This window comes from Electrona antarctica, assembly GCF_951216825.1.
Source record: "Electrona antarctica genome assembly, chromosome: 17".
Taxonomy (NCBI): domain Eukaryota; kingdom Metazoa; phylum Chordata; class Actinopteri; order Myctophiformes; family Myctophidae; genus Electrona; species Electrona antarctica.
In genome coordinates this window covers 5,695,401-5,709,481 of record NC_136798.1, presented here as the reverse complement: position 1 = coordinate 5,709,481, position 14,081 = coordinate 5,695,401, and the positions used below count along the sequence as shown (strand labels likewise).

Here is a 14,081-nt window from a genome sequence, read left to right as displayed (position 1 = left end):
TAAATGTATTTTTTGGGCCTTTTCCCCCTCTATCTTTCCCTATATTGTGATGCTGAGGTGTTCTCCTGCAACAGCACACTCTCCCTTTGCCCCCCTCTGGCTGAATGCACTGTTTATATCCACTACAGTTTACTATACGGGACGTCGCGGGGGATTTAAACTTTTAGCCAATTGCAGCGCGAGGCTGTGACGGTGTGTTCAACCCAGCAGTATTATAATGAAAACGCGATGCGATTTCATTGCAATGTATAATATTATCCCCATATCTTAGTTTCATCAACATTGTTCATGTGAAATAGTATGTTTATGATTTAATATGTAAGCCTATTGAAATTATGAGAATCGCTATGTATAGGCATGGTTGGGTGGTGTGAAAACACCAGCAGCCAGCACCCCTAAGAACTCGGAGGATCCTAGAAGTCACAGAACGTCGGACCCCGACCCCCCCATAAAATCTCCTGGTTACATCAATATGATCGTTCATGTGGAGTGGGTTGTATATATACTCTATGGTTGTATGTGCTTATTTTTTGAAATGGTGGAAGTGAGTATTAGTCATGTCGCGGTTTTTCACCGCCGCGGCGACTGCCTGCCCCGGCCGGCTTGAAGCATGCATTCAACCCGTGCTTGCCAACGGTGACAGCCGTCGCGGATCATCATAGCGATTTTTCTTCATTGCAATGAATAACCGTGGACAGAGTAGTTCACATGAACGATGCTGTAGTGGCTGGGGCATTTGAGGGGCAATATATGTTTTATATGCACGATTACAAATAAAAGAGAATTGCATTGAGAGCCAGTGAGTCCTCCTCCCCTACTTCCTCATTTGCGGGACTCGTCGCGCCAGTCGTGTGATATTGCGATTATGCTACAGTTACCCTTAAAACAACATGTCAACTCAATGTCATTGTTGTAACTAAGATATCGATAGAAATTCATAATTGTTTAATGTCATATTTAGCCATACGAGCGCAATATCCATAGCGTCCCTCCCAGCAGCAACAACAATCCCATAGCCTGAAGTGACCTGGCTCGGCCAATAGAATGACAGGGGGAGGGGGGGTGGAGCTATTTATGTTTGTACACAGAATTCTGTGTACAAACACTGAAAACTTGTCTATATCACCTTTAATATACCTTAGAGATGTTGCCTCTTGTCTGTTGCCTAGAACTGGAGGCATGAAAAAAAATCAGTAACATTATGAAGTACATCTCAGTGACATCACAAAGATGTACTTCATGGGACTTTTTTATTATTATTTCCACACAACAACTCTAAGGTATATTTATGACATAGTAAAATGTTAAAAATGAGTGGTATTCCCCTTTAATGGGAAGGTGCCAAGTGTTGTGGTGGAGGAGGGGTGTTTGGTTTCATAGGTTAATATATATTTTGTTTTTGATTGTCTTGTGATTATAATATGTGGGTGCCCAGAAAGGAATATGACTTTGATTGTAAAAGATCATGTCATTGTGTAGAATAAGTCATGTGCCTTGGTTAGCCGTATTTGAGTTAAATGAGTTGCCAATTACTAATTATCATGGTTTGTCCCGCGACTCCCACCTATTATAAAATGGAGGTTCCAGGTTCAGGGCTCAGGCTTTAGAAAGTTGTGCTTGGCCTATGCTATAGGTTAAGTAACAACACCAAGGGAGAGCTGCCAGCAGGGCTTTTAAATGTGAAGTTGTCTTCTCTGCCTCCTAGGCGCACTGTGGAAATATGACTGACTTTTTATTGGTGTTTGTGAAGGTAAATAAAAACCTGCATTCCTGGACTGGTCTGATTTTTAGAGCCTTGGTCATGCCATTACATAGCCTAATTTATTTTTTGTTTTGTTTTTTACATTCAAAGGCACGTATGAACAACGCAAAATAATGGGAGGCCCTGGCCTGGAGTAAACTTCAGCCATGCAGTTAATTGGCCAACAGACATTGGTGTTTGTGCTCAATCACCGCTAAGTTACTGCAATCAAGGTTTTTGTTGAGGGATGTCAACTCGAGGGAACTTGGATACCAGGATGGATGCAAGAAGCAGCCATGCCAACAGGACTGAGAGGTAACACTAATAGCCTATTGGTTGTCTGCATTTAGTGGTTGGTTGCATCTACAGTAGCTGTAAGTGCATCAGAGAGTAAAAGGCATAGCCTATTGCACATTGTTTGGGTGAATAATCACACTGTTTGAACATTTGACTACAGTGATGCGATCAAGGCCTTTACATATCAGTTTGTATTAGCTGGGTGCCCACCGGCCCTTGTCAGCCATGTGTTAGCCCGTCTCCGGACCCCCCGGGTTGAGCTCCTTTGGACCTACCACGTAGGGTCCGGTCTCACCGGCGTCAAGCGACATGGGATGCCATCTGACTTCCCCTGACTTAGCCCTGTGCTGCGGTGTGGGTGTCGCGCTGACATATTCCAAACGAAGCATATGAACGCTATAGGAGACAACGAACCATCTGACCCCCCCCCGCGAACGGCTCAGAAGCCGTTAAGTATTTTTAATGTTTGTACGACCGTTTTGCCAGCTCTGAAATTCTCTCTTCGGTCCCTCCTTGTTGACATCTCGGTTGGCTAGCTGCGCCTACGAGGCGCGTAGGGAGGCGCTGCTAGCCAACCGAGATGCCGAGAGGCGGTACAATGGGATGTCAACAAGAGAGAATTTCAGAGCTGGCAAAACGGTCGTACAAACATTAAAAATACTTAACGGCTTCTGAGCCGTTCGCGGGGGGGGTCAGATGGTTCGTTGTCTCCTATAGCGTTCATATGCTTCGTTTGGAATATGTCAGCGCGACACCCACACCGCAGCACAGGGCTAAGTCAGGGGAAGTCAGATGGCATCCCATGTCGCTTGAATCCGGTGAGAAGGAACCCTACATAAAGTCATCAAAATGTCAGAAACTTTAACGTAGGGTTCCGAAAGGAGCTAGCCATGTGTATGACTATGAATGACTTGTCCCCTAAACACTATTTTATTTTACATCCATTCAGCAAAAGGTTTAACCTGCAGTAGCCTAAAAAACTACTTTTCTACATAATTTCTGTTCTTCTAAAACCACAGCCCAACAAGCTCATCATTTTCTTTCAGTATTGAGGTCTTTTGTTAAAACCCATTTTGGGCGGGAACCCCTTTTGGTGTTAGCATTATGTTATGCTTTAGTTTAGCTATTGAAAAATAGCAGATCTACAAGCTCATCTACGAACTTGTAGGTCTGCTATTTTTGACAAATCGAAGAACCACTGACATAGAAACAGCTTTTTCAGAAAACTGTCAGGATGTAGAAGACATTTTTAGAATCTGATCTCAGGTCAAAATGGGTTAACACTATAGGCCTATGCCCTTGCTACCTTGTTCCCATGGCCACTCTTCATTTTGACAAACTGTGCCATTGTATCTTTAACAATGTAGCTGTAGGTGGTTCAGTGTCTACATTCTTACAACCTATCCCACAGAGCTATTTGTAGTTTATTGGTGATGACACGGGCACAATGTACACAGTTCTAGCTTGGACAGTGTCAACTGTTCTATTAATATATTACAGTATATGTAGCCTTTAACATCTCTATCATATTTTATGATAATATGGTGTGTTGTGATGTATGTTTTGTATTGTATCATACCATACAATCTAACATTTTTGGTCAGTGGTTCTCAAACCTTTTCATGTCAAGGACCCCCAAATTAATATGTATTTGGTCAAGGACCAAAATATTGAGCCAGGGTGCCCCAGACAAGATTTGTGTTGTTAAAATGTGTTCAATATCTTTTGTAAAATAGCAGATCTATAAGCTCTAGTGTTCTACAAATGTGATGCTATATTAGCTAATTTTGCTGGGGACCCCCTGCTGGAACCCCCTCATAAGGAACCCAGTTCAAGAACCACTGATGCAGTCTTCAGAATCAACTTATCATCGTACCAGCATTCATATGATATCCCAGAATTGAGCCCAGGATCTATTTTGAATCCTACAGTGTACTGCCACTTTGTGGTCAGTGATGTGAACAACAAGTACTGTAGCAGTGCTGCCCTGGTAGTGGCAGCAACATGGGGCTGGCAGTCAGAAAGGACAGGGGGGCCTGCCACTTCACGACAGAAGAGGTCGAATGGGTTTGACGCCCTGCAGGTCAATCAGGTATTATCCAACTCAGAGTGTGACATTAATTAAAGGAGCACTTCACCATTTACATCCCTAACCCTTTACATTTGGTTCCTTATAAGCTGTTGAAAATATTATTCAAGCAATCAAACATATTTTAATCATGCTTATTATTCATTTAATCAAACATATTTTAATATTACTGCATATTATTCATGTGATCAAACATATCATAATCTTACTGTATATTATTCATGTAATGATGCTAACATGATGTCTTGATGAGTCTTCATGGTTTATTATGATGGATTAGTACTCACATGTTAATTAATCATGCAGTTTATTATCTTGCTAATTCATGTAAAGTAATATGTAAAACAATTATACAACTTTTTTTTTCTATTCATTGAATTTGTGAAAATGTTGACTTTTCAATGAATTGGAATAAAAACGTAATTTGAAAAAGTTGTCATAATATTCTATTTCTAGATATTCCATGTTGTTAATATTCACTGAAAGCTTACAGTGTCATCTACTGTATGTACTGTAGGTGGTCTGTATTGAATTTGATCATATGGATCAAATCATGTTGTAAATTAGTGAACATAAGTGAACATATAGCGAGTGAAAACAAGCATAAAAATATAATCTAAATTGTCTCTTCATATTATTTTATTGCTTAATTTACAGAGAATACAATCCATTGAGACAGAGCATGTTGTGTGCGTATAGGCACGCGTGCGTGCGAGCGAGCGCGCGCGAGCGTGCGTTTAGATTTGGTATTTTCACAATATGCTAAATGTAATGCCTCAACTCCTATACAATTCAAAGTGCTCGTCAGGGTGGGCGGTCCCCTGCAGTTCAAATATGACTGTATTTTGGGTGGTTGGAGCCCGAAAAGGTTTGGAACCCTGGCTTTACAAATCTGTCAGATATAATTAAAAACAGTACAGTAACTCGGTTTGTCTGTTTTGAAGTCGGGGCGTTCGAGCAGTTCTCGAGATACGTGGAATACAGACGTACGTACATACGTATACAGAGATACATTTTACTTAGTACCCCTCCCCACCCCTCCCCCTCCCCTCTCCCCCTCCCCCACAACACAAGAGAGAGGCAGAATGTCAAATGTACCAACAACCACTACAGCTCTGCAAGTCACAGCATCACGTAGAAAGGTAGACGCCTCTTCCGGCTCTGAGGCGAATGCTCTCAAGTCAGGGCAAGATTTTAATTTAAGCTTTATAAATATCTTTGGAAAATGAAAATGATTAAGTGAAATGATCAAATTAAATAAATGAAAAAAAAACACAACACCCTCACATGTTAGGAGGACGACCAGAACCAAGAACGGGTGTTTTATCAATAAACCTATCATGGTTAAAATGGAGTTTGACGTTACAATGGGTTTGTATAGGAAGGGGGCGTGTCTGATAAAAAATAATATCAAACGATTCTGAATCGAGCAACTTAAAACCTGTGAAACACAAAAGCCTGAGCATGTGTGTGCAGTGAACTATCCCTTTAAATTACGTAAATTAAAAAAAAAAAAGTAATCTAAAAAAATATATATTCAAAGATTTGTGCTATTTTTCAATAGCTAAAGTACAACATAATGCTTTGTTAAAACACCAACAGGGGTTCCCACCCAGACTGGGTTAAGACACAGAGTGGTGGGAGGAAGAGGCTAGAATAATATGATGAAACATTAAACATTATGTTTAAAAAATAAATAATAATAATAATAAAGAGGATGGAGGGTTGGGTCTGTACTGTACAAAGCTTATATACAGTACAAATACCTACTGTACAGATCCTGTACAGTATACAATAACAATAATACTAATAATACTAATAATAATAATAATAATACATGCACAATACACTTTAATGTCTCTGTATTTAGAGGCCTCGAAGCCATTATTATTATTATTATTGTATATTGTGCATGTGAACGGAAGGTTTTCCCTGGAAACACTCAGCAGAATGTCATGTTACTGATATGAGGAACTGACTTCAACCACAACACTACTGTCCCCATAGACTGGTTTCCAGTCAGCCTCACTGACACACTGAGAGAGAGAGAGAGAGTGACTGCTCAGAGAGACATTTACAGAGACAGACAGAGACACAGCCCAGACAGAGAGACAGACAGACAGACGCCAAAATAGACAAAGTTCAGATCAGAATGTCTGGGATCAAATGGATTCAAGTGGTTTTCCTTCTGCTGAGAGTGGACAACTCTCTACAGGACTATGCTAAGATCTACACAAGCTCTGGAGACACCGTCAACCTGTCATGTAACCTGTTACATGACCCTGGCTGTTTGTCAACTACGTGGATTCACTCAAAACAGTCCGGGAGTGTTGCTGTGGCTGAGCGTGGTGTGATTAAAATGAATGAACTACACAAATCTACAGCAGTCAGACTGAGATTGGAGTCTGACTGCTCTCTGACTGTTAAAGATGTCACGGCTGATGATTTTGGTTTATATACCTGTCGAAAAGAAGAAGATCAACGGAGTGACTTGTTTGTACTGGACGTCACCACAATAAACAGTGGGACAGAACAGAAATGTCATCTGCTTGGCTACAATAATAAATGTGAAGGTCTCACTGTGAGCTTGATAAAGGACAGCACTACCCTGGTAGAAAACACTCAGGATACCCCATGTTCTAGCACTCTGACCATCGACAGACACGACCAGACCAAGAAGTTTACATGTCAGGTTAAGACGACCAACGGACAGCTGAAGACGTCCATCGACTTCGTGAAGACACCGAGCCAACCGACCAGGCCTCCAGCTGATGCCTCCACCTCGTCCTCCACCACCTCCTCCACCACCTCCACCTCCACCTCCACCTCCACCTCCACCTCCTCCTCCTCCCTGCAGCCAGCCTGCTCTGATGGTCTCTACGTGGGGGTGACGGTGGTGCGAGTGGTGGGGACGGTGGCCATCTTCCTCATGCAACTCGCCGTGATTCTCGTCGGCAGGCGAACGGCCACCGAGACCCCGACCATCGATCCCAACGCCGTGATATAGACGACTGAAGCAGCCGTTCCCAGGCTTTTTACCGGCGGTCCCCCCAACCTTTTTACCAGCGGTCCCCCCAACCTTTTTACCAGCGGTCGCCCCAACCTTTTTACCAACGGCCCCCCTACCTTTTTACCAGCGGTCCCCCAACCTTTTTACCAGCGGTCCCCCCAACCTTTTTACCAGCGGTCCCCCCAACCTTTTTACCAGCGGTCGCCCCAACCTTTTTACCAGCGGCCCCCCTACCTTTTTACCAACGGCCCCCCTACCTTTTTACCAACGGCCCCCCTACCTTTTTACCAGTGGTCCCCCCCAACCTTTTTACCAGTGGTCCCCCCCAACCTTTTTACCAGTGGTCCCCCCCAACCTTTTTACCAGTGGTCCCCCCCAACCTTTTTACCAGTGGTCCCCCCAACCTTTTTACCAGTGGTCCCCCCCAACCTTTTTACCAGCGGTCCCCCCTACCTTTTTACCAGCGGTCCCCCCAACCTTTTTACCAACGGCCCCCCTACCTTTTTACCAGCGGTCCCCCCCAACCTTTTTACCAACGGCCCCCCTACCTTTTTACCAGCGGTCCCCCCAACCTTTTTACCAACGGCCCCCCTACCTTTTTACCAGCGGTCCCCCCAACCTTTTTACCAGTGGTCCCCCCAACCTTTTTACCAACGGCCCCCCTACCTTTTTACCAACGGCCCCCCTACCTTTTTACCAACGGCCCCCCTACCTTTTTACCAACGGTCCCCCCAACCTTTTTACCAACGGCCCCCCTACCTTTTTACCAACGGCCCCCCTACCTTTTTACCAACGGTCCCCCCAACCTTTTTACCAACGGCCCCCCCTACCTTTTTACCAGCGGCCCCCCTACCTTTTTACCAACGGCCCCCCTACCTTTTTACCAACGGCCCCCCTACCTTTTTACCAACGGCCCCCCTACCTTTTTACCAACGGTCCCCCCTACCTTTTTACCAACGGCCCCCCTACCTTTTTACCAACGGTCCCCCCAACCTTTTTACCAGCGGCCCCCCTACCTTTTTACCAACGGCCCCCCCTACCTTTTTACCAACGGCCCCCCCTACCTTTTTACCAACGGCCCCCCTACCTTTTTACCAACGGCCCCCCTACCTTTTTACCAACGGCCCCCCTACCTTTTTACCAACGGCCCCCCTACCTTTTTACCAACGGGCCCCCTACCTTTTTACCAGCGGCCCCCCCCAACCTTTTTACCAGCGGTCCCCCCAACCTTTTTACCAGCGGTCCCCCCAACCTTTTTACCAGCGGCCGCCCAACATTATTCCCTCTACACTAGCGGTTCCCAACCTTTTTCCCTCCTCGACACCAGCTGCCCTTGACCTTTTGACCCTGGACACCAGCTGCCCTTGACATTTTGACCCTGGACACCAGCTGCCCTTGACATTTTGACCCTGGACACCAGCTGCCCTTGACCTTTTGACATATTATTCATGTAATGATGCTAACATGATGTCTTGATGAGTCTTCATGGTTTATTATGATGGATTAGTACTCACATGTCAATTAATCATGCAGTTTATTATCTTGCTAATTCATGTAAAGTAATATGTAAAACAATTATACAACTTTTTTCTATTCGTTGAATTTGTGAAAATGTTGACTTTTCAATGAATTGGAATAAAAACGTAATTTGAAAAAGTTGTCATAATATTCTATTTCTAGATATTCCATGTTGTTAATATTCACTGAAAGCTTACACAGTGTAATCTACTGTATGTACTGTAGGTGGTCTGTATGTTGATCATATGGATCAAATCATGTTGTAAATTATTACACAGAAGAATATGAATATTATTATTGACTGGTATGCACAGGACCATACAAGTGAACATATAGCGAGTGAAAACAAGCATACAAATATAATTCAATTGTCTTTTCATATTTTATTGCTTTATTTACAGAGAATTACAATCCATTGAGACAGAGCATGTTGTGTGCGTATAGGCACGCGTGCAAGCGTGTGCGTGCGAGCGTGTGCGTGCGAGCGTGTGCTTGCATGCGTGCGTTTAGATTTGGTATTTTCACAATATGCTAAATGTGATGCCTCAACTCCTACAATTCGTCAGGGTGGGCGGGTCCCCTGCAGTTCAAATATGACTGTATTTCAGCTCTGTAGCAGTGGCCGGCAAACTGTGTTCTTCTGGATCGGACCAGTGAAGAAACACGGGGAAGGTTGCCCTGCTATATTAGAGAAGTCGATGGGTGTCTCTTCCAAGAGAGATTTTGCGCTCTCATTAGAAGGCAGGTGTAAGTGCCATCCAACCGTTTCTCTAGTTTCTTTGAAAGTGTCTGCATGTCTCGGAGCCATAGATTAGAATGGGCACACACACACACACACACACACACACACACACACACACACACACACACACACACACACACACACACACACACACACACACACACACACACACACACACACACACACACACACACACACACACACACACACACACACACACACACACACACACACACTTCCCCTATACGAGCCAGAGAACCACTTTTTAAGTGCTATTTTGCACCGTGTGTATTTACTGTGAGTTATAATGTGGTCGACACACATTTCAACATACTGTATACAGCTGACGATCAAATGGAACCACTTCTGTAACTTACTTCTCCCATAACTTCTCTCTTCTTATGTTATCTTTTTTCTTTCATCTGCTTCCTCCTGACTTGGGGGAACAGAGCAGAGTATAGTGTCAAAATATCTACGCAAGACGTTGCAACGTGTTGTGAGCTTGTAGATCTATTTTAATTTCCTCTTAACCCATTTTGGGTTGAAAAATAGCAGATCTACAAGCTCATAGCGCGGCACCGAGTGGGGGGTGACATGCAGTAAAGGCCGTCGGGATCGGGAGTCGAACCCAGCCATGGGCCAGGCCAATGTCCAGGGTGTTTTAGGGTTTGATTGATTGATTGATTCATTTATTAACAGTTTGCAGAATTACAGTACATTTCAAGTACAACTCGATACAAAAACTGTTAACTGTGAGTGGACGACACCATAAAGCATTACACTTGTTTACAATAGGGCCCACCATTTTCAATTCATCAAAACATTTAGAGACGTACGATTATACACAACTATATAGTCAAAAGGAAATCATCATAGGAGGTAAAAAGGGAAAAGGGAAGGCAGAAGAGTCTAGCACACACCAAATTAATTTGAGATACGATAACTTTTACAGTTTAGATGCCAGTAGTTGCTGGAAGTATACAAAATTGACATTTGTAACGTGTATGTGTGTGTGTGCGTGCGTGCGTGCGTGCGTGCGTGCGTGTTTCAGCTCAGTCAACACATGAAGCTCAAACTGCAGTTCACCGCTTCAGTGTCAAACCCCCCTCCTGATGCAAGACCTCTGTCTGTCTGTCTGTCTGTCTGTCTGTCTGTCTGCCTGCCTGCCTGCCTGCCTGCCTGCCTGCCTGCCTGCCTCTCTGTCTGTCTGTCTGTCTAACCTGTCTCTCCCGTCCTCCATAGGTAAGACCAGTCCGTCCAGTCCAGCGGTCAGGGACTTGTTGGACAGACACCAGTCCAGTCTGGGACGCTCGCAGTCCTTCTCCCATCAGCAGCCCAGTCGCTCTCACATCATGAGGTGAGACACACGGACGGACCGACAGAGACGGTGCATTTTTTTATATAGCGCCTCTATCCAAGGCGCTTTACATAGATTGTGCATTACATTCACCCATTCACACACCGATAGCGACGGAAACCATGCAAGGCACCAACCAGCACATCAGGAGCAATAAGGGGTTCAGTATCTTGCGCAAGGACACTTTGACACTAACTCTGGGGGAGCCCGGGTTGGAACTGGCAACCCGGCCACTCTACCCCTGAGCCACCGCCGACATTCTCCGCTAGCATAACCTTCAGCCCAGTGGTATTAGCAACAATGCTGTTTTCAACAAACCAACATAAAGTACAGGGTCTCCAACAGGGTCAAACCAACATAAAGTACAGGGTCTCTGCACATTTCTATAAAGACCTTTGAGGCTTGATTAATACCAAATTGGCAAATATCCTAAGAAAGAGGAATCTATCTACAAGCTGAAAATAGCCGATCTTCAAGCTCACAACGCCTTGCACTGCGAGGCGTTGTCGGGGCGGTCGAGCAGTTCTCGAGACACGTGGGATACAGACGTACGTACAGTACATATACAGAGATACAAATAATCTATCAATTCATGAGTAAAGAACCTGATTTGATCAGGATCAAGTTCTTTATACATGTTTCTCACTAAACAAATCAGTTTCTAGCATTGTTACGGCCCTTTAAACTTGGCTCAACCAAGGGCTAACATAAAAGGACACAAAGTCAGATCAAAAGTTTACAAAGATATTACACATTTATTTAAAATCCTGCATTGCAAAACAGGGACTGATGGACAAGAATACAGTACTTACGACCAGCCCATCTGAAACTTAACTAATAACAGCAACAAAAAGGGAACACAACTGTTCAGTTTGGGTGTTTGGGAGACAATGAGCTGCTGGCCACAAGTCCTCTTATATAGCCTGCAACTAATCAAGAACAGCTGACTAAGGGTGTGGCTCAGGTGATTGACAGGTGAGGCACTTTAGACCAGCAGAGGTCAGCAAAGCCACAGGCACTACAAGAGAACAACCCTTACGAAAGAAAAATATATTGCAATATATTGGACAATATCATGCAATATATTAGGCAATATATTCCCATATATGAGATTTAGTATTTATATTTTACAATATATCGCAATATATGCATATACCATATATGTGTATATATTGATACATATAAAGATATATATTGCAATCAAGACCAAAAAGGGCAATATATTTTTACATATAGTTTGTCTTTATATGCTCCAATATATTGCAATATATGCATGTGCCATATATTGTGCCATGTATGATTATACATTGTACCATATATGGTTATATATTGACTTTATGTGCTCCAATATATTGCAATATATGCATGTCATATATTGTGCCATGTATGATTATATATTGTACCATATATGATTATATATTGTATCATATATATGTTATATATTGTACCATATATGGATATATATATATATACTTTATATGCTCCAATATATTGCAATAAATGCATATGCCATATATTGTGCCATGTATGAATATATATTGTACCATATATGGTTATATATTGTATCATATATATATATATATATATATATATATATATATATAAGTGTTTTTTTCTCAAATAAACAACCATAGCATATACATGGACCATGCATAGCATAGCTATATAGCCTAAAGAAAATACATTGAAGACAAAATAATCTGCATTACACAAACAAGTTTATTGAAACAAACATTAAATGCCATCGACAATGAAAGGATAATTTAAGTCATGTGTCTGAACAAATCGGCTTTCTTGTGACCCTTTTTTTTCCTAACACAAACATTAAATGCCATTGATAATGCAAGGAGAATTTACATCATGTGTCTGAGCAAATTGGCTTTTTTAATGTTAATTTGATATTTATTTTAGTTTTATTGGATGATCTACGATGATACGAGCACCCCTCACTTCACATAGGTGTGATTTTTTTTCATGACAATTGAAATGTTCTTTGCGTTTATATTTTCAATCCTCCACACTGGATCTTGGAGGTATACATGCATAGAGGCTTGCATATTGTGGCAGATCAATTAGCATACATTTTCTTTTGAACAATGTCACATCAAATATCTGTTTCCTGCCCCGAAATTCCCTTTTCAGACCAACTACATTCTCAACATTAATCAGCGTACTATGTGATCTGTCATACGATCTTCCAAAAGCAAAGCATTTTCTGTCACCATGTTGCACTACTACAATGTAATAGTATACAGTGATGATGTGTCCATTCTGCAACAGCACAGTGAAACTGTTCCTTTTCACTACTCTTGTGAACTCCTGAGAGTAATACAGCTCCCCGTTGACTAGAAGTCGTCTGAATATTTTCACGACTGTATCCGTGGTGACTGAAAGTTGCTCTCTCATGACCAGTGTCTCTTCACTAGAAAGTTTTCGAGAATAATGTAAACCAAGGGTAACAAGTTGATCGCCTACTCTTTCAAACTGCTTCAGTCTTTTTCGTCCAGTTAAGTTATTAAATAGCTGGATGCATTCAGGAACAGCATTTCTCAGTGCATCATTCCTCAAAAGAGGCAATACTTGTCTATACGTGAATTGTTTCATTATCTGTAAAGGAACACACTGAGTGCCATGAAACATTTTCAGTATTTCACCATTATACGATTCAAAAATATACCCAGAATGAGCCCACAAAGGTCCCCAATTCCTGACAGATTCAGGCAAATGAAGACATAAATGTACATTAAATGACACATGGGTCTTTCCATACAGTGTTTCAAATTGTTTGACAAAATCTACAACAAGTTTTTCACATTTTGTTACGTCCTCTGTTGTTATAATGTCCTTGCAAAGAATGAACATAAAGGTGACAAGGACTAACCAGTGCTTGTAAAATACCTGGGGCAGAATTCCTTTTAGCACAAATATACTATAAAACAGTAACCAGTTCTGCCATTCACTAGCCTTCCAAAATCTCCTTTGCTGAAAAGATCGGGGCACTCTTGTTATATTGCAAGGAGGCTTAATTAGCAAGAGCTGTTCATCAAGTTCATTCACTCTATTGCCAATGTAATATGGCTTCTCATGATTCTCACTGTCCAGCCACATGCTTGCCATTTGGCGAACCACACCAAGATGTACATTATGCATATGGTCAGGAGGCAGGCCCGATATGATGTCAAAGTGTGGAATCTTTATCAGACATGTGGGCCCTTTAACACCTCTCACTGATTTTTTGGTATGCAACGCCTCTCTTGCATCACTTATGGTTGAAGCGTGGTCCCTCTTTGGGACGTCTTTGTATGGGTATACCCTGACGGTGCCACG

General features: G+C 42.5%; 1 long non-coding RNA gene across 1 annotated transcript in view; it reads left to right on the top strand.

The window, feature by feature from the left end:
* The first annotated feature begins 1,868 nt into the window (after window positions 1-1,868).
* LOC306941430 overlaps window positions 1,869-14,081 on the top strand; it is a 52,263-nt gene continuing 40,050 nt past the window's right edge. The window contains exons 1-3 of the long non-coding RNA XR_013792143.1: window positions 1,869-2,056; window positions 3,970-4,130; window positions 10,640-10,754. This is a non-coding gene — a long non-coding RNA (uncharacterized lncRNA). The remainder of the gene's footprint in view (window positions 2,057-3,969; window positions 4,131-10,639; window positions 10,755-14,081) is intronic.